General features: G+C 38.1%; 1 protein-coding gene across 1 annotated transcript in view; it reads left to right on the top strand.

The window, feature by feature from the left end:
• The window catches only part of COL25A1 (collagen type XXV alpha 1 chain), a 195,045-nt gene continuing 176,417 nt past the window's right edge, over positions 7,658-26,285 (top strand). Inside the window, exons 1-2 of the mRNA XM_018049912.1 lie at positions 7,658-7,699; positions 9,694-9,701. The gene's annotated coding sequence lies outside the window, so the exon portion shown is untranslated. The remainder of the gene's footprint in view (positions 7,700-9,693; positions 9,702-26,285) is intronic.

Consider the following 26,285-nt stretch of genomic DNA (forward strand, 5'->3'; position numbering starts at 1 on the left):
CATTCCAATCCCAAAGAAAGGCAATGCCAAAGAATGCTCCAACTACCGCACAATTGCACTCATCTCACAGGCTAGTAAAGTAATGCTCAAAGTTCTCCAAGCCAGGCTTCAGCAATACATGAACCGTGAACTCCCTGATGTTCAAGCTGGTTTTAGAAAAGGCAGAGGAACCAGAGATCAAATTGCCAACATCCACTGGATCATGGAAAAAGCAAGAGAGTTCCAGAAAAACATCTATTTCTGCTTTATTGACTATGCCAAAGCCTTTGACTGTGTGGATCACAATAAACTGTGGAAAATTCTAAAACAGATGGGAATGCCAGACCACCTGACTTGCCTCTTGAGAAATCTGTATGTAGGTCAAGAAGGAACAGTTAGAACTGGACATGGAACAACAGACTGGTTCCAAATAGGAAAAGGAGTATATCAAGGCTGTATACTGTCACCCTGCTTATTTAACTTCTATGCAGAGTACATCATGAGAAACGCTGGACTGGAAGAAACACAGCTGGAATCAAGATTGCTGGGAGAAATATCAATAATCTCAGATATGCAGATGACACCACCCTTATGGCAGAAAGTGAAGAGGAACTCAAAAGCCTCTTGATGAAAGTGAAAGAGCAGAGTGAAAAAGTTGGCTTAAAGCTCAACATTCAGAAAACGAAGATCATGGCATCTGGTCCCATCACTTCATGGGAAATAGATGGGGAAACAGTAGAAATAGTGTCAGACTTTATTTTTTTGGGCTCCAAAATCACTGTAGATGGTGACTACAGCCATGAAATTAAAAGACCCTTACTCCTTGGAAGAAAAGTTATGACCAAGCTAGAAAGCATATTCAAAAGCAGAGACATTACTTTGCTGACTAAGGTCCGTCTAGTCAAGGCTATGGTTTTTCCTGTGGTCATGTATGGATGTGAGAGTTGGACTGTGAAGAAGGCTGAGCCCCAAAGAATTGATGCGTTTGAGCTGTGGTGTTGGAGAAGACTCTTGAGAGTCCCTTGGACTGCACGGAGATCCAACCAGTCCATTCTGAAGATCAACCCTGGGATTTGTTTGGAAGGAATGATGCTGGAGCTGAAGCTCCAATACTTTGGCCACCTCATGGGAAGAGTTGACTCATTGGAAAAGACTCTGATGCTGGGAGAGATTGGGGGCAGGAGGAGAAGGGGACAACTGAGGATGAGATGGCTGGATGGCATCATGGACTCGGTGGACGCGAGTCTGAGTGAACTCCGGGAGATGGTGATGGACAGGGAGGCCTGGTGTGCTGAGATTCATGAGTTCGCAAAGAGTCGGACACGACTGAGCAACTGAACTGAACTGACTGAACTGATTCCTGGTTTTATTTGTTTTGTTTTGTTTTGTTTGCTTTTATTGCTTGTACTTTTTGTGTCATATCCAAGAAATCAGTGCATGGCCAATGTCAAGAATCTTTTCCACTGTATTTTCTACTAGGAGTTTTACAGTTTTAGCTTTTATGTTTAAGTCTTTAATCCATTTTAGTCGATTTCTTCCCTTTGTTTCTATCCACCTTTTCTTCTCCCTGAAAAGCACACACAGCAGAAATATGTGTTGAAATAGAAAGCCAGAGGTTAAAACAAAATACCCAGCCATTTATGAATCCTGAAACTTTTCTTGAATGCTTCCTGTGTATTTAATTGCAAACGTTAATTAGCAGTAAAAATATTTTTTAATACAAAGAGAATTCCAGTTAAAAAAATCTTTCCTTAAAGTACCTGTCTTTCAGTTCAACTAGGAGTGCAAGGAGATCCAGCCAGTCCATTCTAAAGGAGATCAGTCCTGGGTGTTCATTGGAAGGACTGATGCTAAAGCTGAAACTCTAATGCTTTGGCCACCTCATGCGAAGAGTTGACTCATTGGAAAAGACTCTGATGCTGGGAGGGATTGAGGGCAGGAGGAGAAGGGGATGACAGAGAATGAGACAGCTGGATGGTATCGCCGACTCGATGAATGTGAGTTTGAGTGAACTCTGGGAGTTGGTGATGGACAGGGAGGCCTGGCATGCTGCGATTCATGGGGTCGGAAAGTCGGACACGACTGAGTAACTGAACTGAACTGAACTAGGAGTGGAGAAGAGAAAACAACCCAAGTCATAAGAGAATTGACAGGATTTATTAATTTATCTGCTAAACCAGAAATGGGTATCTAGATACCTTTAATAACCACCCACCCTCAAGACCATTGGAAGACCCATATACAGGCATATGTTTATTTCTAGATACATCTCTAACTTTAGAGAATAGTCTTATCACAGGTAGGTACATCATTACTGAGGAGTAGTGGGCTCCAACAATATTAGTTGTGAGCCAGATTAACTGGGTTGGCTTAAGACACCTTGCTGTGATGTGATTTGATGACCTTGATCTGTCTGCAGTTGAAGCTGTCAACACTGGTCTGTAAAACGTTGCCGTTATGGCTCATTTTTACTCATTTCTGTCTCAGACTTACAGTCTTGGTACCATCTTTCAAGCAAAAACTCTTTCTGAAGCATGAACAGTATCAGTTGCCATGAATTTTCTTATTATGAAGAACAGTCTGGTTTTATCACCTCCCTCTGTTTTCTATAATTTACTGTTTATTTCATGAATTGTCTGTAGGTTTTTACTTCCTCTGTTGCTGATTGCTTCTGCTTTTCCTCTTCCCATTCATGTTCTTGAACCTGTTTCTTTTGTAGAGTCATGTTTTTCTGCTGAGAAAATTCACTCAGAATTTGTGCTGCAAGGATCTGGCCAAATTCAGTGAATAAGAATCAGGTTCCAGCTTCTATATTTGTTCTTACAGCTCATGCCTGGCTGCCACTTCATCACTCAGTTTGGAATAAGAATGGTCATTATCTTTTTCAACTATTGTTAACATCGGTCTGGTCTGGGAAGCATCTATCATTTGTCTTTCCTAATTTTTTCACTCTGGTGATCTGCCTGCTGTCCATTGTCAAGTTCATTCCATGCATATCATTTTTAATTAATTTTGCTTTAAATTCAAAAGTGATATCAAGTGATCTGCACGGCAGACTTCTTAAAAACCCCTGTTTATTTTCTTTGTCTGCAAGATCTCTAGGTGTCACTGTGTGTTTTGTATAATTTATTAGTTCCCAAGATCAGTCTAGTGCTCATTCCAGTCTTCTGCTTCTTATAACGGTTATAACATGCTCTTCTCAAATCTAGTATTTTCTTTGTAAATCCAATAGGGTTTAGATTCTCATTTCTCATAACTTAGTTTAGCTTCATTTTTTCTCTCAAATATTATGAAACTCTTTGGAAAACCTTGTCATAGTCAATAGGTATCTGTCTTACCAAATATCTTCCCAGTTTCCTTAGACTTTATTTTTTTCGCAACTCTCAAAATAATAAGCATCTTTCCCACAGTATTTGGTGCATTTCTGTAAGCCTTCAAAGTAAGTATTTAAGGCAAACATGTTCTTTTTTTTTTTCCTGACATGGATTGTGATATCTTAGTTCTCCAACCAGGAGAGAACCCAGGCCCATGACTATGAAAACACTGAGTCCTAACCACTGAACTGCCAAGGAGTCCCCTTAACTTTGTTGCTTGATTTCTTCAAATATATTGCTTCTTTAATCATTCTTTTATAATCTGATATTTTAAAAATATTTTTTAAAGTTCATTTCAAATTATTATTGGACATTTATATAATTATTGTTTTTACTTGATATATTCTATTAATATTTAAAAGAAATATTTAAGAAGAAAGTGATAAAGTAATTCCAATAAACAGATATAATTATAGGCTCCAAAAACTTTTCATAAAAATCAGGTCTGGGCCCTTCTGGCACCTTTGTTATGGATAAGATCGCAATCAATTTACGTATCTTCCATGGTGTGTTCTCTCTGGTAGTTCTTAACATTTTTTTCTTTATCCTAGGATATTTCTAAGTTTCTCCTTCTTTGTGTTTGTGTGGTTTATTTTTACTTGCCACTTGAGTATAAGTTCTATCTTAGATCTCCCATTTTCAATTCTGGAATAGTCTCAAATATTCTCTCTTAAACAAAGGCTTCCCTATCACTTCTTTTGAGTTCTCTTATAAGTAAAATTTTTCCTTATAGCATGGATAGATGAGGCTTCCCTGGTGACTAAACGGTAAAGGACCTGCCTGCCCATGCAGGAGACACAGGTTTGATCCCTGGATCAGGAAGATTCCCCTGGAGGAGGAAATGGAACCCCACGCCAGTATTCTTGCCTGGAGAATCCCATGGACAGAGGAGACTGGCAGGCTACAGTCCATGGGGTCATGAAAGAGTCAGGCAAGACTTAGTGACTGAACAACAGCAACAACAATAGATAGATGGATGGATGAATGGATGGATAGATAGGTAAGTAGCTAGCGAGCTAGATAGATGACAGAGTTGTATTCTGTTTGGGCTACTATAATAAAATTCCACGGATGGGTAGCTTATGAATAACAGAAATTTATTTCTCATGTTTTGGAGACTGGGACGTCTAAGATCAAGGTGCCAGCGTGGTCACCTTCAGATGAGGGCCCTTTTCCAGGTTCATAGCCGGCGACTTTTCACTGTGTCCTCACATAGTGGAAGGGACTAGGGATCTCTTTGGGGTCTTTATATAAGTTCCATTCATGAGGGCTCCAGCTTCATGATTTAAACACCTCCAAAAGACCTCACTCCTAATATCACCATCTTTGGGGGTTAGAATCTCAACCTGTGAATTTGCATGATACGCTTACATTCAGACCACAGTGGATAGTTAGAGACAGATACTGGATCTGTCTCTCGGGGCTGCATTCTACATCTTCCAAATCTATTCCTTCTTCAACCATATCCAGGCTAGCATTTAACAGATTTATCTTTTTTATTTAAATTTCAGTGACCATTTTCAAGGTTTCTAAAGGATTTTCTTTCAAATCCACATGTTCCTTTTTTCCTTGTTTATTTTTAAAATCCCTTGCTCTTTAATGGATGTTATTTCATTTATCTCTTAAAGCACAATTAACATACTAATCTTTGTCTGATGCTTTCTTAAAATTAATTAATTTTACCTGAAACAAATCTGTGATCTTGAATGCTACCTTTCTTAGCATTAGATTTCTTCACATGTTTTGGAACTTTGATTTCTATACTCTTTTTATGTTGGAGGTTTTGAGTGTATCTGTGGGTATATAGTTTTCTCTGTGTGTGTGTCTGCCTTTCTTTGCTCTGTATTCACCCTTTCTTACCTAATCATTTTATGTTTGTCTTTACCTGACCTCCCAGCTTTCTAAAGCAGATTTGTTTTAAAATGGCATTTCTGGACTCCTGTCCCAGATTTATGTTGGGAATATCACAGAATTATGTATCAAACCAACAGAGGCTTACTTCACTTTCCAATTGAGAGATTATATCTATATTCCAGAGATCTAGGTCTTTTTCAGCTTCTCTTCAGCATTTATAAGCCCCCAGCTTCAAAAAGTGAGTCTGGCTCTGATGAGAGAAGTTTTGAGCATTTATTCTTCAGGGATAGAACCCATGGGCACCGATTCTACCCCTGGAAATAGGGCCAAGCAGGTTCATGCTTTATCTCTGCTCTCCACTTTACATTTCTGGTCTATTTCTGGCCTGCAGACTTGCCTGACTTTTTCAAATACAAATACTTCTAAATGTTTTTTGCTCTTATGTCTGATGCAGGATACAGCATGCTTGGAGCTGGTGCATGGGGATGACCCAGAGAGATGTTATGGGGAGGGAGGTGGGAGGGGGGTTCATGTTTGGGAACGCATGTAAGAATTAAAGATTTTAAAATTAAAAAAAAAAAATAATAAATAAATAAATAAATGTTTTTTACTTTTTATAATTGACTATGTTTAGAGTAGAAGGAACAAATCAGAGCATAAACTCATGTGCCATCTTTACAACATACTACTAATGGATTTTTCATGCATGTTATTTTAATCTTTTCAACTTCTTTGTTTCTTCAGAACAGATATCCATCTAATACATGAGGACCTATAGTCCTAACTATGCAGGTCACAGACAACATAAGTATCTAGCAGTTGCTAAACACCTCTTGCTTTATTTTGTAATATAAAAATACTGATTCCTAATCCAAAGGACATTGTATATTATATATCAGAATTAGTCAACGTGAGTCTGAGTGAACTCCGGGAGATGGTGATGGACAGGGAGGCCTGGCGTGCTGCGATTCATGGGGTCGCAAAGAGTCGGACACGACTGAGCGACTGAACTGATGAATATGTGTGTTTTTGAGTATGTATATAAATGTATATTTTTCATACCTATTAGGATTCCCTGGGTTTATTTACCTATTTTTATGTTTTTCCTCATGCTCCCCATCTGGCCAAAGATACCTTGAGTCTCATGAAAATCTCTCTTTATTCCAGAATATAGAAAGAAGTCTGAAATTTCAAATGCCAGTTCAAATTTGAACTCTGCTTCAAAACTGCTTCTCCTAATATTTTCAATTGATCTTATTGTTTGATTGGTTTTTAAACCTCTTAGAAAGCGCAGATAGGCAGACTTACTCTGTCTAAGGGCTTGCTGGGAAACTGATCTGGCCCACTGATACCTTCATTTCCTGTGATGGTGTCTCCATGTGGAAGTCGGTGGCTCCAGATTCCAGTTAAGAGTCACCTGGGTGCAAGGCCTGTGCTTCTGTGCCTTGAACTTAGAGTTCAGAAGTCATTGACCCGCCTTTGCAACTTGTTCTTCAAAACCAGACAGTTCTGTATTTTCCTTGGCTTCTTTCTCCCAGCAAATATAGTAAGATATCAATTCTCATTGTGAGCTGATTATTCTCTTCTATCTGCTGGGATCATAATTCAGTGGGAGCTGTTCCTAACCAAGGAAATGAGGGCAGAAATTATATAATTGAGAGTAATGGCTTGAAATCCATGAATATCTAGAAACATGTGCAAGTCTGACACATACTAGCTTGGTGGTCTTCATAGGCAATTCACTGAAGAAAAAGAGTTTTTTCCTCCGCTTTTGAAATGAGATCATCATAAAGACTAAACGCTTATTGAATGAGCTAGCCCTTCAGAAAAATGAGACCGATAGCTCCTCCCTAAAGGCTTTCCAATTAAAAGCATTCTGATTTTAAGTCAGTGTGTTATTAGAGAAATTCCAATCTATAAAAACTCACATTTAATAATAAATAAAATAAAATAACAATGTTTAATAAAATAGAAATATTTGTACAAATTATTTACGTTACTAGTACATACATTTAACTATCTGCCAACTAAATATTTTCAAAAGAAGTCTGATGAATGTGACTGAAGAGAAACTGTAATCACTTTTATTTAGTGCTTTTAATTATTAATATACTGAAATCTTCAGAAAAGAAATTTTCCTAAGAGACATGAACTCTCAGCACCACCAGTTTCCTTATAAACCCTTTCTTACTGATGATATCTAGGCAGGATGAACAAAAATTCTGAATCTTTAGTGTTTCTAAGTAACACGTCATTGGTTAGAGGTCTAGGACAGCTTTTATAATTAAATGCAGCTAAATAGATTACGCTGGAACACCAGAGACAAAGTTAGCCTTTACAAATCTCTGGTCCTTTTCATGTTAGTCAAAACAGTGATAAAATATATAGAAATCATTTACTAGCCGTTTTGGAATAAAAAATTCCAAAAATTGTTCTTTGTCTTTCAGGTCCTCCAGGGAAACGAGGTAAGAGGGGCCGAAGAGGAGAATCTGGTAAGTCTCTCTTTCAGCTGTCCTGTGTCATTCATATCCTGGTTAGGGTCCCACATCTGTCCCTCCTAATTAGTGATTGTATTGTTTTGTTGGGTGTTGTATCCATGCGTCTGTATGTGTGTGTGTGTGTGTGTGTGTGTGTGTGTGTGATGTTAAATCTTCTCTGCTACATCTAGAATTTTTTTTAAATCTCATTTGCATCAAGCTGTAGGAAGAAGAAGTTTGCAAAATGTTATTACAGTTTAATAACCCCTGGCACCCTATTTTGGCTTCTTTAGGCTAAATCTGCCCTTTCAGGGTACAGTGGAGAATTTCTTAGCCACACACAGTGTGACAGCATCACCTGCTTTCCATCTACACAGGTGGTCAGTCAGGGCAGGTTCTCTGCAGAAACCTCCGCCTTGGGACACCAGGGCATATGTCTTGGAAAGATTATTATTATTTTATCCAACTGGTAAAATTTTGTCGTGCTTCTACTCTCATTCTTTTCAAAACTTGAGAAGTTTTATTCCTCTTGTATAGCCATAGCATTTTAGTGATGACAGGAGTCTTAGTAATCAGTCCAGAGTTTTCATTTTCTAGTTGAGGAAATGGTGGCCCAGAGCCATCAGGTGGTTTAGCAAAGCCCATGCATTTATTTTTTTTATGAGCAGAACTTGAAGCACAACCAATTGTCCTGATACCCATTTCAGTGTTTTTCTTTTTTCTTTTGGTTTCAGGCCAAATCCCTGTATGCAAAATCAAATAAAAACTATTTTTTGAAACCAAGATATTCAAGTGGGTGTGTTCAGTTACAGTATTATTAATACTTTCATAAAGTCTAAGACTCCAAAAATGTAAATGTAGATGTGAAGTCTTAACGGGTATCAGTTCTTTCTTGAAAGATAAGAGGAAGGTAATTAAAGGTCTGATTTTAGTAAGAAATGTTATTTTTCAATATTTTATACCTACAAGTATTTATTAGCATTAAAAACAATCCACTAAGGGTCAAAACAGTGGAAATACTAACACATCAAAAAGATAAGACAGCAGATTGGGTTTTTGTCTCATCTGCTCCCTCTTGGAAAAATTATGTCAAAGTAAAAAGGTTTTATGAAAAAGTATCTGCTTAATTCCTTTAAAGAAATTCTCAAAAGTTATCTTTATAGCTCATTCACTCTAAATAATTGGAAAGTTATATAGATATCCCCTTCATGAATTATGAAGGTTTATAACAGAGGATGCTTTATAACTTTGTTTTCAAGGAAAAAAATGACAAAACATTGGTGGACCCAAATAATCACTGAATTGATCTTTGTGTCAAAAGAAAGAAAGATGATTAAGGGGAAAAAAGTAAAAAGTTATACTTCGGCAATTTTACAGAAAATATGAAAATCAGTTCCCAACTTTCTGACTACTGAGAACTGGTGCTTTAATTGAGCATATGGTGTGTGAAATACTGAAATTTTCTTAGACTTTGCCTGTATTTTGATGAGATACACACTTTTAAAGAAACATATAAACATCAGGACTTAGTCTTTTACAGATTGAAAATACTACTGAATGGTCAAGATTCTTAAAAAAAAATAATGGTACATTTTTGATTTAGCCATTTTACCAAACTCAAGAAAATTGGACATCAATTGTTTACAATCATGAAGACTAAAGACCCTCCTGATTCATATTATCTAAATTTTGGATATATAAATTAGACAGTCTTTGCTTAAAATACATGAACCTCTCAGTAATTCATAAACGGGCCTCAGGGAATCTGAATACTCCTTGAAACTTGACATAAAATTTTGTGTGCACATAGATGTAAATGTATTTTTCTGATATGGTCTTGTAGGTCCATGATCAAAAAATGACTAAGAATCACTGAATTTTTGAGTGACTTCTGTGTCTCTTGGATTATGTTGATGATTATGATGATGCTTTCATGTTTTATTACTTTTTGGCATATTCACTAATTTACTTCTCTTTTTCTTATTTTCTCCACTCTCCTCCGATCATAGGTCCTCCTGTAAGTATATTTGCTGACTTTTGGCTCTTCTGCGTTAATCAGGACCACGTATGTTAAAACTTTGTTAAAATATCAAAGTATAATCTGCATTTCAATTAGAAAAATGTTGCTGACCTTTAGTATTTAACTTTGGGAAATTATTTTTTTAAGTATACTATTGTGTGATCAGATGATGTGTTAGAGTGCAGTATGCGTCAATTAAAAAATCTTTATTTTTAATATAATCACAAACCAATTATTCTCTCGGTAATTTTGGAATAACTTATGAATCTCCTGATATTAAATGTTTTTCCTGGAATCCTGAGGTTTCTTTGCGAGCAATCCCCCAAGCTCTTTCACACTTCTTTCATTCGTTTAAGCCTGTATCTGAAATATTTACATTTGCCAGCACACGAAATGTAGATGGCAACATGATCACGGAAGTGATACCCCCAGAGGGCTTGGTCCAGGCTCACTCCATAGGCAACACTCCCTTTGAAGTCCCTTGGAGTTTTGCCTGCATAAAGAGCTTGAGTTGGGGCCCCTGGGAGAGTTGCACTTTCTTTTTTCTTTCCTTGAGTAGGGTCATAGCTGCAGCATTCCAGTCTGCTTTGCACTCACAGGAACAGATTATCTTGTCAGCTTTGAGGTAGATGTGTTTTTGAGTAATATCCTGGATATCTGTCGTCTGACCCCAGTGCTGTACTGGGAGCTGTACGTTCACAGTAGCAGTGATCATTGGCCTTGTTTTCTCATCCCAAGAAGCCAGTGTGCTCCAGGGTTCACAGACTCTGTGTTGGCAACTTCCCGCACAGGCCAGCTTGGTCCAGGGAGAGGGGCTTACAATATACTCGTTTACTTGATTCAGAGGAAGCATTGGCTTCCAAATATCTTTTGCAGTCTTCCTGCCATGTTCAAGGATGGAACATAAATCATCTTAGAAATGACTTTTTTTTTCTGTAACTGACTTTCAGCTCTTGCTTAATGCTAGGCAGATGGCATGCCCCAGGTCTTTGGCTTCAGATTTAAACCTCTGTCTTTTAAACTAGAAACAAACCACTACCACTCAAAGGAAACCTTGGAGATTACATCCAGAATAGAGTGTTCAAGGCTTCTTTTTGTGGATGTACATATTAGGTGGGCCAGAGGTAGTTCTATTTTATCTCTGCCTTATGGTGACATTCAGGATGCTAGAATTTCCTCTTTGGTCCTTCACAAATTTAGACAGCCATGTGGCTCCTGCTTTTGGGGGGGCTTTCCATTAGTGCAGGCTCTCTACTCTAAAAGATTTCAATTGATTTTAGCTTTTTAAATTGTATATTTAAAAAGAGGACTAGTGTGTTTTAAGCCCCTGTATATGGCAGGCAATATTCTAGGCATTTCACATAACGTTTATTTTGTCTCTGATATTACCATTTCCATTATCATTAATATCCCTAAACATTACCATTTTTCAACAAGGAAACTGAGGCTCATGGAGGTTAATTATCAGTTGGGCCTCCCAAGTGGTGCTGGTGGTAAGGAAACTGCCTGCCAACACACAAACCATAAGAGATGCGAGTTGGATCCCTGTTTGGGGAAGATTCCCTGCAGGAGGGCATGGCAGCCTGCCGGGGTCCAGCCCCGGTGGATCCAGGGTGATTCGAAGGTGGGGACGGAGTCGGCGTCTTTGGAAAAATACATATTTAATCACAGATATAGAGATTAGAACCGGATAGTGTAGTAGGAAGATTAGTGGAGAAAAGGAGGCTGAATAACTTGGATTACGTGGAATAGCATCCATGCTCCAGATGGGAATTCAGCCAGAAAAACCGGGAGCAAGAAAGAAGCGACATGGGGGAATCAGTCTTTCCGGAAACTGATCCGATTTCTTTATTTTTGGGTTTGCTTATATACCTTTTGTTACACATAGGGATGAATACAGAGTCACGTGGGAGTCAGCAGTCCTGACCTTTGTCAAAATCAGGTGCTTCACATAAATGTATTAAAAAAAAGGTCTTAGGGATATTACATCATCTTCTGGCCATGAGTGAGACCTGCTGACATTTTATGATCCTTTCTTTCTGATAACCAAAAAACTTATTTTTTCCAAGGGTGTTTTTTCTTAAACCAGGCACCACCCTCCAAATAAAGTTACATTCCTATAGGGTGAGGGTGTAGTGAGTTACAATCAAGAAAGGAATTTATTTAACCCAAGGTTAACATGATTAGTCTTAAAGGTTAATACTTATTTCTTCCTATATGCTTAAAGGTTAATACTTATTTCTCCTGTATGTTAGTTATATTCATTATAAGAGTAGGGAACATGGAGATTTAGCAGCAAACATCAGCCCAACAAATGAAAATCCTTTCACCAATGCTCCCCTTAAGATCTATTTAGTCTTAAGATATGATAAAGTTACATTTTTACATAGCAAGGACACAGTGATTTATAACAAAGTACAGTGATCTATTACAAAAGAGAAAATCCATTAACTCAAAAAGTCTAGTATTGCTAACATCAAAAACTACTATATTTCCTTTGCTATATTCCAAATACATTGATTAATATATTCCCAAGTGCCTAAGGATATGGAGGCCTGGAGGCGATCATTGACTCAACAAGAAGAAAAAGTCCTATGCTAATTAAGACTCTCAAAATACTCCAAAACTCTCTGTGCTGTTTACAGTTGAGAGGTAGTAAACAATCTTGTGCCTAGTGGCAGCAGTATGGATAATCCTGTCACACAAGCTAGTCTGTCAGCAGAGAGGTTTGACCTGAGACATCCTTGTCCCACCCAGAGCAGGGAATTAGCAACAATTATTGACACAACAAATGAAGAACCCTTCACCAATATAATTCCTAACCAACACATTATACTAATAATTTCTAACTCCCCAAAAGAATTTGCCTTTAGTAAGTCTAAAACATCTTGTGCCTCTCAGGTTGGGAGGCTGTAAACAATCACATGTGGCCGGACAAACCTATACAGGTGGGCTAGATAACCTTCAGAGGAGTCCGAAAGCTGAAACACTCTTGTCACGCCCAGGAATTTTTATTGCCTTGGAGCTGCACGTTTACTCCTTCTCCAAGAGAAACGGTTATGGAGGAGAGCCCCCCGTAAAGTCAGAGGTGTAGGTGAGAGCATAAAACAGACTCTGGCTTTGGGGTTAGATGCTCGGGAACAGGGGGTTTCCTGAGGCTTGATCACGCCTTTGCGTATGCCAAGCCTCCTTCCTCATGACCTTTGCCATGGGCGGTATTCCTCACGCTGGCCCCCGGCAGCAGCCCACTCCAGTATTCTTGCTGGAGAATCCCATGGACAGAGGAGCCTGGTGGGCTACAGTCCATGGGGTTGCAAAGAATAGGACACGACTGAAGCAACTTGGCAGGCACGCATGTACAGATAAAGAGGATTTGCAAAGTGTGAATTCAGTTAGATATGTCTGATTCTAAATACTTTCTGTTTACCATATTATCTTTCTTCCTCGAAATCATGAATATATTATAACATGGGTCATTGTTACACAGCTTTGGCAGGCTATGGGCCAAATCATAATTCTTTTTTTATTGAAGTATAGTTCATTTACAATATTATTAGTTTCAGGGATACAACATAATGATTCAATACCAAGTCATATTTCTTGATATAAATAATTACATGTAATAAAAGCATGAAAAAAATGTAAAATGGCTAATCAACATAACATGCATTAATACTATGGCCTCTCAGCTGCATTTTAAAGAAGTTATAATGTCTATAATGTGTTTAGCAAATTGCATCAAATCAAAGAAATAAGGTATAATTGTGAGTTCTTATGCTGACTAAAAACTAGCTCAAGTTGCTTACATTTAAGATTAAAAAAAAACCATTGCTCATGGAAAAAAAAAAAAAAGTTTATTCATTGTGCCACCTTTCCTGATAGGATGGAGTCTTACTGTAGAAGCAAGTACAGTACTTGTATTGTAGTAAGTACTTGGGACCCCGTAGTCCTGGAGCCCTTATGGGTGAAATCCTCAAGTCTTCCAAACCCCCATACATGATTTTTAAGAAGTACTTGCTTTTTATCAAATTTTGCTTTAGGTGGCTTTGTAAAATATTTCTGTTATCTTTCTTGAATCTGAATAAAAATGGATAAACAGTGATGTTATTATGATTAAACAGAATGATCAGTTTTATATTTTTTTAGATTCAGTATCCAATTATTGACAATTGGAACTTGCAGTGACCATACTCCTCCTATTTTGAGCATTTTAATTTTATGTGTATTTTTCCTTCTATTTCTTTTTGATAAAGTGAAATTTTAAAGTTTCTGTAATTTTATTTCTAGAAATTTTATTTCCCTAATTCTGTTTAACACAAAATATTTATCTCAACAAATGCAAAATGGATAAAATATCGAGGTTTATGCAGTGATTTTAATGATAATTGCCATGCTGCCACTCTGTAAATTAAATGTAACACACAAAGGTAGTCTGAAAATTAAATAACCTTGTTTCTGATGAACAATGCATGGCATAGAATCTGTATCAAGTATCCAATAAATCCTTCCAGCTTCCATCTAACTGTGAACTTCTGTGGTCCTATAATTTCACATGTACAGAAAGACTGAAGTGTAACTTTGCGTCCTGATGTGTATTTTCGTATCATTCACTTTGTTATATGTGATCACTGGTGCAAAAGCCAGCATTGGGGCCCTCATCAAAACAAACGAATAAATGGAAAATTGGTTTTCCCCAAGGGACAATAGCAGATAGATCTCTTTGGTCACTGAGAGTCACCTTTTTTGATCACCCTCCTGCAGTAATACTCTTAAGATTGAGGAGGGAAAAACACTTAATAATAGAATTTAATTTAGGAAACCTTACATTAACATATTTATTTGATATATTTGGAAAATTTGGCAATATCACAGTAGAATTATTTGTGGCTGGAGTGTTTCTTCTGTCAGTTTCTATATCTTGCATAATAAGATTGTTTATAATTTAAAACTTAAAATAAAACTTGAAATAGATCCCACATATCGACATACTCTTTCGGAAGTTGTTCAGCTTTTTACTCAGCCTTACCCATTTTGATAAAAAGATATTGCTACCACAGGAATCTTTGCTATAAACAGCTGCAGTGGAACAACTTTATGATAATGTATGTAATTTATTTTATGTGAATATCAGGTGCTTTTTTCTATATTCTTTCTTATAAAAGTAATATGTGTTAAAACACTGCTCTAAAGAAATCCATGCAAATACTTGGAGTACCTAGCTTGGATTTTACAAATGTATTTGGTAGAATGATTTGTCTGACCACTGTGTTACCTGATTCCAGATGGCATGAAATTATACCTTCTATTTTGGATATCTCAAAAACACATTTATGTTTCAATAAGAAGCAAAGAGTATGATCAAAATGTACAAAATAACTTCAGTATTTTTAAGTGTGGCAAATTGTGCGCTGGTTTTGATTTTTTGGAGTCAGTGGGAGATGCCCTCTCTGTGTCCTTTTGTCCCCAAAGGAGATGCCATTCTGCTTCACATGTAACAGACTCAAACAAGTCCTATAACAGTGGCCAGAACAGAGTCAGGAGACCTGTTTTAACTGGCTTTTTCATTTGTATCAGTTTATCCAGTGCTATAATTGTGCCTGACTGACAAAGATATGTTATTGTTAGTAGAGTAGAACCCTCCGAGGTGTGAAATACAACACCTGTTCTGTTCTGTCCACCTTCAACAATTGTCAACAATTGATTTGAAGCCCGGAATCTTGTTGACAGATGAATGAAGCAAACTTTAGCCAAGTTAAGCTTACAGTGCTATTTCTGCCAATGTGGTGGATGAATTAGGAAAAGAAATCTCTGTAGAACTTTTAGATGAGAAACTCTGATATCTTTACTTCATATTGGAAAAAAACCAATATGACTTCTAGGTCAACAGTAAATCTTTTCCAGATATATCCATAACTGCAGCTTATAATAACTACCTAATATGTGTCACTTTACCTACTAATTCCCATACCAGCCCGGTAAACTAGAGACATATTATACCCACCCATTTTACAGAGGAGGAAACAGAGGGTGAGGCATGTCAAATAAATCTAGCCCAAGGACTCACATCTAGTAGGAAGCAGAATCAGAATTTGAACTCAGGTTTATTTCTCTTCAAAGCCCACACCCCCTCATCCCCATATTTCTACAGGTTGTTTTTTAGGCAAGTAAACCTTAAATGTTTCTGCCTTCCTTGCAAGTATCTTCTTTGTTTTATCCCATCATCTCCTACTATCTAAGGTTTATTTTAAGCTTTTCTTAGCTACCTGTAGATCTTACATCTCGTATGTGATCTTTCATACAGCTATTGACTCAAAACACACTTATAAATCATCTGATTCTCATCTAACAGAAGTAAATTGTTGAAGACATGAGCTTTGGCTCCTGAGTTGAGAAAAGTGAAGTGAAGTTGCTCAGTCGTGTCCGACTCTTTGTGACCCCATGGACTGTAGCCTATCAGGCTCCTCCATCCATGGGATTTTCCAGGCAAGAGTGCTGGAGTGGATTGCCATTTCCTTAATGTAAAATTGTAATGGAGTTTCTCAGCAAACATTCCTTTAATTGCTTTTGTTATATTCTTGATTAATTATCAAAATATTTTTTATTTCTATTTGGGCTCAAATAGTGTGCTTTTGACTGTGTGGTTGCGATTACTTTTTCTATAACAATAAGATGCCACTGTTGTTGGAGGGAAGTAAAGCACTTATTTTGTAGGAAACAATATCCCTACAAAATACTGGGATGGCTTGATAAGTTCAGATGTAGTCACCATAACAAACCAGATAAGCGATCAAAGCAAACCTGGAGAATTAATTTGTTTTTAATGGCTTTTTGAAAACAGAGTTATGGTAGAATGACCATAGGCTGTCACAGATGGGTAGTTCATTTTCGGACCTTGTCTCCTGGAACAAAAGGTAGAAAAAGAGACAGAACTGTAATCCTTACATAGAATAGATTTCCCCAGTGTTTTTCATGTCTTCTGTTTTGAGTGGTTCAAGCTGCCATGTTTGAAGAGGGAACATGAGTGCAGTGGCAATTTGTTTCCCTGCTTCCTCTGATATTGTTTACATAGACTTAGTGCCAGATTAAGCAGAACTTTGAAATTCTGGAAGTAGCAGAGATAATAGATAAAGAAATCCCCAAAGTGAGATAAATAAAGGCGTTAAAGTGAAAAAAGAAAGAGGAGAAGGTAGAGGAAAAGACATACAAAAATATCGACAATATATTTTTGCAAGATTATTCTTTCTTTTGGTCTATTTCTGGATACCATCTGTTTTAGAATAACTTTAGCTGTTTTAGCAGACAAACTCGGAGATGTTAGTGGCTTACCACAATAGACATTGATTTCTTACACATGATAAAGAACACAGCTTCTTGCAGGAATCCAGACTCACAAAGACTCTACCATCTTTCACATGTGTATTCTGATATTACCCTGCACGTAGGCATGAAGCCATTGGATAAGAGAAATAAAGAAAGAGATTGGACAGTCAGGTGGGAGGATTTTTTTTGGCCAGCACTAGAAGTACACGATTTTATGGTTTATATCATTTCTGACCACATTTCTTTGGCAAGTGTCAAGTCACATTTTCACACCTAACTGCAAGGGAGAGAGAGAAATATAGCTGTGGGCTCAGATGAAAAGCTAAATGAACTTGGTGAATAGCCAATCTCTGCTGCCTTGTCTGGAAATAATTCCTGGAGAAATTGAAAGAACCAGAAATGTCCAGAAAGATGTATATAGGTATATCGCTTGGGGAATAATGTCATCTCTGTCTTTGTAAAATTTTAGAAAGAAACATTTTATCAAAAGTATTATCACTAGAAACTTTGAACAGAAGCAGGAAAAGAAAACTTTTTTGGGGAAAAAAAAAAAAAGAGCAAAATAGCAGTTTATGGTGTGGTTTGTAAAAACAGGGTATGAACATCAGGTTAGGATCCCCAGCTTCCCCAAGTTACTTCATACCTTCATTGATAATGAAGACTTATCTCTAAGCACTTACAAAATCTTCAAGCACTGTTATGGTTTTCTCTTTCTTCTCCCTGTTGCTATTTAATCACTAAGTCCTGTCTCACTCTTTGCGACCACAAGGAATGCAGCACGCCAGACTCCTCTGTCCTCCACTATCTCCCAAAGTTTGCTCAGATTCATGTCCATTGAGACAATGATGCTATCCAGCCATCTCATCCTCTGCCATCCCCTTCTCCTGTTGCCTTCCGTCTTTTCTAACATCGGGATCCTTTCCAGTGCTTTGGCTCATCACGTCAGGTGGCCAAAGTATTGGAGCTTCAACTTTAACATCAGTCCTTCCAATTAATATTCAGGGTTGATTTCCTTTAGGACTGACTGATTTGATCTCCTTGCAGTCCAAGGGACTGGAAAGAGTCTTCTCCAGCACCACGATTTGAAAGCATCATTAAGTTGTTGTTTAGTTGCTTAGTCGTGTCCAGCTCTTTGTGACCCCGTGGACTATAGCCCATCAGGCTCGTCTGTCCAGGGGATTTCCCAGAGCCAAGATTACTGGAGTGGGTTGCCATTTCCTTCGCCAGGGGATCTTCCCAACCCAAGGATTGAACCTGTGTCTTCTTCATTGGCAGGCAGATTCTTTACTGATGAGCCACCAGGAAAGCCCAGCCTTTCTTCTCCTGACTGTTTCCCATCCCACTGACCAACTTCATTACCTTACAGTGGATCCAAGGTGACTGTCTCAACTAGGAACTGTTCTGTTATCTCTCTTGCTTCATATTCCCAATGGTCTCACATCCAAGTTTAATTTTTACTAATGCTTCTATGAAAAAATGATATACTTTTAGAGTCACTTTTATAAGGTTTTAAGAGTGAGCAACTGCCATTCTTATGGTGGGAAACATGCTGCTATGCGAAGTCACTTCAGTCGTGTCTGACTCTTCGCAACCCTATGGACCATACCCGCCAGGCTCCTCTGTCCGTGGGATTCTCCAGGCAAGCATACTGGAGTGGGTTGCCATGCCTTCCTCCAGGGGATCTTCCCAACCCAGGGACTGAACCTGAGTCTCTTCCCCTGCATTGACAGGCAAGCCTTTACCACTAGCACCACCTGGGAAGCCCAAATTAAAACAAAAATGTGAGTGTTTAGGGATGAATCTTTTCTATTCCAAAGATTCTTGGAGGATGAGATAAGGAAGAGCTAAAAGAGTGTTTCTTTTTAGGCAAAAAAAAATAAAAAACAAAAACAAGAAACAGGTAGCACAGGCCAGCAGAACTCTTAAAAGTGAACACTTCAGTTTTGAAGTCTTTGCTTTTAGTTGCTGATTGGCACTTGCGTATTTTTTTTTTTCTAATATCCAGTCTACAAACAAATGGGGTGGCACGTCCCTTCTTCCTATTTGACTACCTTCTGTCCAAACACTTAGTTGTGTGGCTAAATTCCTAAGGCTGTCTGGGTATACAGAGCAGTAATGATGAGTAGAACAAATTAGGGAAGTGATTATATGACTTTTATGGATTTATGAGGCAATAACTAGCCAGAGTCAAGAAAGCCACTCTGAAATAAAGTGCAGTGAGAGAAGCATCTTGGACACATTTTTGAATGGACAGTTGAAAAAATTAATCTCTATTAGAGTATAGTATAGTTGCTTCACAATATTGTGTTAGTTTCTACTGTATAGCAAAGTGAGTCAGCTATATGTATACATATATCCCCTCTTTTTTGGATTTCCTTCCCCTTTAGGTCCCCACAGAGCACTGAGTAGGTTTCGCTGAGCTCTGCAGTAGGTTTTCACTGGTTTTCTATTTTATACATAGTACCGGTAGTGTATGATGGCAGTCCCAGTCTCCTAGTTCATCCCATTCTCTCACTCCTCTTCCTGGTGTCCCTACATTTGTTCTCTGTGTCTGCATCTCTATTACTGTTTTGCAAGGAAGATCATCAGTAAGATAGCATTTTTCTAGATTCCACATATATGCATTCATATATGATATTTTGAACAAGGTCAAATGAGTGACAAGGCTGCATTATTGTTTCGTTATAAATGGCTAAGCATTTAGTACTCTTTGGCAGCATATGATTGCAGAGAAGACCTCAATGTCTCCATTCTTCCAAACTGGCTGCATAAAATGCTATGATTTCTTCTTACACAAAGAGTGGCTCCTGCCTAATCTCTGATCATATACTGTGATGCTGACCTACATTTGGCCCAAGTTAACTAAGTGGCTTGTTTGATGTGAATTGAGTGCTAAACGATAACATAGAAAGAATAACCTCCTTTAGTTATGAAATAAACTTTGGTTCTTGCTTGGGTGGAATTAAAAGGACCTCAAACCTTGGACTCTAAAGTACTCCAGCTTACCTAAATGTTCTTATGGGGCTTTTTAAAAAGTCATTATGAATGATTCTTTTTGAGACACTTTTTATCTTCACAGCCCTCATACTTTCTTAAGATGTACTTAGTGTAGTAGTGCTAGTCGCTCAGTCATGTCGGACTCTTTGCAACCCCATGGACTATAGCCCGCCAGGCTCCTCTGTCTATGGGTTTCTCCAGGCAAGAATACTGAAGTGGATTGCCATTCTCTTCTCCAGAGGATCCTCCCAATCCAGGGATTAAACCCGGGGCTTCTCCATTGCAGGCAGATTCTTTACCATCTGAGCTACAGGGAAGATCCTAAGATTAAACCCTAAAATTTATTTAAAATTTAATGCCCACTCATTCACTGATTCATTCATCAAACTCATTTTGTGTGCCTAATATTTGCCATGCCCTCTGCTGTATATGGTGGGGATACAATAGCAGGTAAACATGTTCACTGCCTTCAAAGACTTTAGAGTCTAGTGGGAACTAAATGAAACAAAAACATAGCAATATTATGTCAAAAATACGCTCAGGGTATGTCGAGGTACAATGGAAGAATCATAGAGGGGTAAATCATCCAAATCTGGGTGGGGAAGAGATCAGGACCTCTGAGTCTAAGTCACAGTGTTGTCAATATGGAAAATCTTATTAATAAATACTGCAGTGTTTTCCAGAGAAGGAAATGGCAACCCATCCCAGTACTGTTGCCTAGACAATCCCATGGATGGAGGAGCCTGGTGGGTTGCCGTCTATGGGGTCGCGCAGAGTCGGACACGACTGAAGCGATTTAGCAGTAGCAGCAGCAGCGGTGTTTTCATGGAAGTTGCATGTTCAAAGCCTTTGTGATACAAAAAAGAAAGGCATCTGGGGACACTGCATCTTGAATAAGGTTGAAATGTAAAGTTCGAGAAGATGAGGAAGTAAACCAAAAGCAGAGACTGTAAAGGACCTTGCATGCCATGCTAAGTAATTGTCCTAAAAGAATAGAATCTGAAGGATTTAAGAAGTTGGGTAGCATGATCAGACAGACATTTTAGAAAGATCACTCTTGCTAGAGGATGGGACGAAGACAAATGGGGAGAGAGAGATAGTTAAGATATAGTTGCAGTTATTCAGATGAAAAATAAAAGGACCTGGAGAGATGTAGAGAAGGGGGTGGATTCAGGGTGGATTGATGAGGTAGAAATGGCAAGATGTGTGACTAGGTGAAGGGATGAGGAGGAGAGAGAAGTAGGGGTGATTCTCAGGCTTTGTTCTGGAGAATAATAGTGTGGACCACAGGACAGAAACTAAAGAAAGAAGAGCAGATTGGGGAAGGAGATGACGCTGAAGTCTGATTGGAGCCCACAGCCAGAATGAGCGAAAGGACAGGAATGGAGCGGCCTGAGGTGAGCAGGAGTCAGGGGGTCCCAGGGGAGCAGCCTGGGCTGCAGACCAAACCAGAGAGGCGAGGGGCTTGCTCTTCCTACACCCTGCCCCACTGTGTTCTCCCTTCCCCCCAGCTTCAGGCTGGTCCCATTATACAGTGTCCTGTGGAAGGAGAGTACAAATAGGAAAACTAACGTGTCTTTACAAAACGGCTGAGTCACCGCATCTTCCTATCAGTAAACAAATGAGATCCATATTTGTGTAGCTAACCCACAGAAAAGGAAGAATGTTTGGCAGGCTCAGCAGAAACCCAATCTGGAAACTACAAATTTAAAAACAATTATTTTAAATTTCATGTCACAAACTTCCTTTTGGAGGCTTCCGTTAGCTACATCTATGTTAGCATACTCTTCTGGGAGTAGAAATATAAGTGCTCCGGAGCTTTGCTGCCCAGAGTCATGGATTTTAGAGGACACATAAAAGCATACTTTCATCCTGTACTGCAGACACCATCTTTTGTTCTGATACATCATTTCATTCCACGGTAGTAGACACACATGCTTTGTCTCTTGATTTGCAGTTTGGAGAACAGTTTCAACTTGCTCCCTCCCAGAGCGCATTATTAACAACCAATTGGCATACAGTTTCAGACTTTTTCATAGGTGAGATTGAAAATTGAAAGAGTGGATTAGAGGGTTCTCTGCAGGCACCCTGGATAATTTATCGCGCTTCTGTTGTAATGGCTGGATGGATATATCTTTCACCATATGTAGCCTTTCATTTAGACTTCTAATCAATGGTGAAGAATAAGAACTGGTTTTTAAAAACCAGCCCTTGGAGTGGAACTAATCAGCTTGTGGTTTCCCTTCAGGTAGTCTGACCATTATCCAATATGCCCTCTATGTCCTCACATAGGAAATGACCTAAATTCCCACTTCAGTTGTGCAGGATTATTTATCCAGATGCCCCCTGCCCCCCGCCCGCCGTCTCCATCCCACCCTCTACTTTGCATATTAAAGTTAAGCTTCTAATCATTGGATCTTCACGTCTGGAAAGTTGATACGGCATCACCATTTCATACAAACTTACTTTGTACCTTATATGGTGTGAACTGAAAAGAAACTATTTTTGAATTCTTGTATTCTTTACCGGTTTGAAAGTTGTGTGAAAGATGAGGATTTATTCCTCCGCCTGACTGGATCCCCTGGGCTTTATTTGTTAAGAATGCTATTTTCCCATAGGCATTAGCTCCTATGTTTAGAGGAGAAAAAAATTCCTTATTTTAGCTTTAGTTTGGTAATGTTCATAGAGTTTAGAAGGAGAGACTTTGAAGGGCATAAACAAATGGATGGCGATTTCAGATCGTTGGAACATTTTGAACAAAATGAAAAATTACTTGCCCTTGTACCCAATATCATAATTCATAAGAAACTCACTACAGAAATTATGTATTCCCTACAATATGAAATTTCCTATATGCATATATTTAATCAAAACTACAAGGCAAATGAATTTAGATTGGGAAACTCCTCCTATTTACCATAGTGAGAAGTTTTTATTTTATCATCAAAAAGTAGCATTAAAGAGGAGGCAATTTCTTTCATTCCTATTCATTTCAGTAACTTCTGATAGTTTCTAAAAGCTCTAATATAGAGCACCTGGATCATTTTCTAAGTTTGTGTTCTGTTTAAAGTAAATTAAATAGAAAGTTTTCATTTATGTAAATTATTACTGGAAATTGACCTGAATCTTCTCTCTATAGTAGTAGGAACTCAATCTATTGCCATAAAGTACAGTGATTACAAAAATGGGACCTACTTTAGTACTTTCAGTGATTTATAATATCCTTATTATATTCTCAGTAGATTACACTCCACAGACAATATAAAAATTTCTTTGGGGAAGAGTTTTGGTAGCAGTCAAGGGCATGGTTTTATTAGAATGTTTCTTGTTTGGGGCTAGAAGTCAGGAACATTTCAGGTGTGAAATATTTCCTGCTTTGTTTGTTGACAGTAGCTACCGCAGGTGGCTTACTATTAAAATAATTATTATAAGTCTCTTAGAAAATGACACCTTTTTTTGTTGCGTATTTGTTCCCACTTTGTCTCACTTTGTGCTGACTAGCCTTTTAGTGAATAAATACCTTAGCATATCAAGAATCGTATCTAAATAGCATCCTAAATTGCAGATCTTCAAACTTCTTACTTTTAAACTATAACCAAAGCTAGTTACATGTTTGGCTTTATCTAACAAGAGCATCATATAGAGCCCAGTAAATGAATGTGTGTGCTTATGTAAAACTAGCTCCTCATCTAACATCTAAATGTATATGTAATGGAATACTGCTGCTGCTGCTGCTGCTGCGGCTGCTGCTAAGTCGCTTCAGTCGTGTCCGACTCTGTGCGACCCCATAGACGGCAGCCCACTAGGCTCCTCTGTCCCTGGGATTCTCCAGGCAACAACACTGGAGTGGGTTGCCATTTCCTTCTCCAAATGGAATACTAAAACCTCCATAATGAAGTATTAAAGTTCTAATATTTGGCATTTACTGGCTTTTAATTTCTTTCTAACAAAATTTAGAAATAGTTCATCTGTAGCAATTGACCAAAATATTGACCCTTAACTTTTCTGTTGGGTAGAAAAAAATTTTTTAGAAAAGGGATCTTTTCCTGAGATTTTTATCTTCAAATTAGGGAAAGTTTCAGAGTGCATAAAATACTATAATTAGAATTTGAGTTGATGAGAACCTCAGCGATAGAGTCCAAGTTTTCCCTTTACTTTTTAAATTAATTAACTAAAAGTGGATCCCAAACACAAAGAAAGACATTGTCACACTGACATAGAACTATTCTGCAGTGATGAAAATGGGCTTATGAATAATGGCATATAGTATTTTCTTTTTTTTAAATTTTTTTAAATTTTTTTATTTTTTAATTTTTTACTTTATTTTACTTTACAATACTGTATTGGTTTTGCCATACATTGACATGAATCCACCACGGGTGTATACATGCTCCCAATCCTGAATCCCCCTCCCACCTTCTATCTAGAGTAATTTATTTCTAAGAGGATGTCTTTTAAAATCTCCTTATTTAAAAAAGTTCAGTTCCTCAAAGTCCTTATGTCACATCTGTTACAAAGATCCATCTCTTGTTGATCTACAGCCAACTAATTATCCAGAAATGACCCTTCTCACAGTTCATTGTGTTCTTATCATAATGACACAAACCAACATCAAATGTGTTTCCTGAGTGCTGTTCAAGATGAAATAGCCATGTGCATTCTATTTCTGCACATGGAGGTTTTGGTTTCGTAAAAGAAGAAAGAACTTTTAGGTAAAGATGCCTTTCAGTTTCAATCAGCCATAAGCTTTTACCTTGACATTTTAAAAATATTTGTGTGATTAAGAAATAGAAGAGCACCATGAAGGTGCTACTTTAAAATATTTCCTACTTTTAAATAATATTAGTTTCTAATGACTTGAATTAAACCTCAAAACTTTGTTGATCTCTAATTGCTTGTTTTACCTGAATTTAAGTGAAAACAGGGTTAAGAGAAAGCTTGAGAATCTACTTGCTATCAAAGAATTTGAATTATTGGCATTATTTATAAACTTTATTTTTTTTGGTTTTTGGATTCAAACCTTATTTAAACAAAGTTAATTATTATGCAAATGAAATGATAAAAATTTATTACAGAATGGCCTGAGACTAAATGAGGTGTATGTTTGTTGTAAAGGATATTTCTGCAAAAATAAATTATTTTCTTTTCCTATATGAGTTAGAATAAAATATGATTCTACCACATTGTTAGGTTTGATATCTCATTATCCTTAACTACCATGGGCTCTTCGTGAAAGGGTGATGCTGAAAAGAATTTAGAAATCTGGGAGATGTCTATACAGAAAATAGGTGAAAACTCTATTATCTAGGGTCATAAAGGAAAGCGGTTTCAAACATATTTTTTTCCTTCAAAAGTTTGAAATGAATCATGGTTTGGTTGAAATACTTGAGCTCTCTCTTCTGATGGGGACTGCCCTTCACTGTGCCTGCCTGCAGTCACAACGTGACTGTACAAATAAGGAGGCCAGATTCCACTAGTACCGATGGTGCATGTGGGAATAGAGGCAGGGGCTAAAGGAACCCGGAACTGCACCACACCTGGCCTCTGACATCGGTGAAAAATCCTCCCTCGACTTAATGGCAGAACCAGGTCCCTCGACTTCCTTTGTGAATAAGGACAGTGCTACATAACTCTCATGTCCTAGTTCATGCTTCATACACCTATACGGTGTGTGTGCATGTGGGTGTGCGTGAACTGAAACTTCTCCCCGAACTCCCCTTTCCATGGGAAAAAGAAATAAATGGCTAAGGTTTGCAGTTTGTCAAAAGCTTTGAAGAGATGGCTTTAGCAGACTTTATTTCTGGAGGCTTGTACCGCCCCTCCACCCCTTTAGGAAGGACCTGGTGGGTTAGCCTAATTTGCTTCATGCACACCAATTATTAATACAAGCCTCTACCTGTGCCTACTTCCTTTCATTTATACAATTTCAAGGATGGCCAGTCAGCGTGCTCCAGGCAGGACATAGAACCATTCATGCATGGGAACTCGAGCTTTATTCTCTCCCCAGGAGGCTCCTGGCATGCTGTGGCCACAGCCCAGGGAAGACTATCTTTTAGCCCTCAGCGGCTATTTAGAATCATTCAGAAAGAACCTGCTAAGCTTCATCAATAGAGGTAATTTAGCCAGTGGCTCTAAAAATGCTAAGTTACAGTCCCCATCTCAACTGAGAACATTTACGTTATAGGAGAACTGAAATGTATTCAGTGTACTCTTGATGATGTTACAATCTCTAATTTAGCCCCAGCATCATTAACTGCATAACGG

The sequence above is a fragment of the Capra hircus genome, chromosome 6 (genome assembly GCF_001704415.2).
Source record: "Capra hircus breed San Clemente chromosome 6, ASM170441v1, whole genome shotgun sequence".
Classification (NCBI taxonomy): domain Eukaryota; kingdom Metazoa; phylum Chordata; class Mammalia; order Artiodactyla; family Bovidae; genus Capra; species Capra hircus.